Raw genomic sequence first — 749 nt, 5'->3', positions numbered from 1 at the left:
CATTGTACTCCATTGTATAGATGTACCTTATTTATCTGTTATGTCATGACAACACTGCAGTGAACAATCCATAAGTGTCTCGGGCCACTCATATATTTCCATAAGATAAATTCCTATATTCTCTAGGTGCGGTAGTTCATGTCTGTAATTTTAGCACTTTGGAAGGCCGAGGTAGAGAGAATTGCTTGAGGCCAGAAGTTTGAGACCAGCCTGGGCAACATAGTGAGATCTCCATCTCTACAAAACCTACAAAATTAGCCAGATGTGGTGGTACACACCTGTAGTCCTAGCTACTTGAGAGGCTGAGGCAGGAGGATCACTTGAGCCCAGAAATTTGAGGCTACAGTAAGCTATGATCCCACCACTGCACTCCAGCTGAGGAGCAGAGTAAGATCCTTTCTCTAAAATAAATAAATTTCTATAAATGGAATTGCTGAGTCATAGAGTATGCTTAGGTTGTTGTTTTTGTTTTTTGAGACAGGGTCTCACTCTTGTCACCCAGGGTTGAATGCAGTGGCACCTTCTCAGCTCACTGCAGCCTCTACCTCCCAGGTTCAATTGGTCTAGAGGAACTGGGACCCAGGCATGCACCACCACACCAAGTTAACTTCTGTATTTTTTGTAGAGACAGGGTTTTTGTATGTCACCCAGGCTGGCCTTGAACTCCTGGGCTCAAGTGATCCACCTTGGCCATGCCACTGCACCTGGCCTTAATTTTTTAATAGACATTCATAAGTGATACTCCCACG

Source organism: Cebus imitator, unplaced genomic scaffold, assembly GCF_001604975.1.
Source record: "Cebus imitator isolate Cc_AM_T3 unplaced genomic scaffold, Cebus_imitator-1.0 Scaffold181, whole genome shotgun sequence".
In the NCBI taxonomy this organism is placed as follows: domain Eukaryota; kingdom Metazoa; phylum Chordata; class Mammalia; order Primates; family Cebidae; genus Cebus; species Cebus imitator.
This window is presented reverse-complemented; position numbering follows the sequence as displayed.